The sequence below is a fragment of the Mus caroli genome, unplaced genomic scaffold, assembly GCF_978045245.1.
Source record: "Mus caroli unplaced genomic scaffold, Mus_caroli_1 scaffold_34, whole genome shotgun sequence".
NCBI lineage: Eukaryota > Metazoa > Chordata > Mammalia > Rodentia > Muridae > Mus > Mus caroli.
This window is the reverse complement of record NW_028227289.1, coordinates 2,301,903-2,302,232: the sequence shown is the minus strand read 5'-3', so window position 1 is coordinate 2,302,232 and position 330 is coordinate 2,301,903. Positions and strand designations below refer to the sequence as shown.

Here is a 330-nt window from a genome sequence, read left to right as displayed (position 1 = left end):
AGTAAAACAAGCCAGGAGACCATTATCACTTGAAAGTGGTAGTAAGAGGAGACCACCATCCTTTTCAAGAACCAGAGGTGCTTCAAGAATTCTGATTTGTGGAAGAGGAGGAAGAAGCAGAGCAAGAAGTCATCCTTCATGTGAAGGGAATTTGGGTAACTTTCATAGTGGAAGCAGTGTGACTGAAGTAGAAACACTACGACTTTTATTTAACATTCTCATGACTAGAGCAGTTACCTTTAATTAGAAAAATTAAAGGCACTGTATGGTTAGTGTAAATAACAGATGTCTTAATTTAAAATTGAATTTACACCAGAGTGTAAATTGCAA

General features: G+C 36.7%; 1 long non-coding RNA gene across 2 annotated transcripts in view; it reads left to right on the top strand.

Annotated features, from left to right (window-relative positions):
• LOC146999844 (uncharacterized) overlaps window positions 1-120 on the top strand; it is a 4,909-nt gene extending 4,789 nt beyond the window's left edge. For both annotated transcript variants that reach the window (XR_015046376.1, XR_015046377.1), the window contains exon 4: window positions 1-120. This exon is cut by the window's left edge and continues 23 nt beyond it. This is a non-coding gene — a long non-coding RNA (uncharacterized LOC146999844).
• The last annotated feature ends 210 nt before the right edge of the window (window positions 121-330 follow it).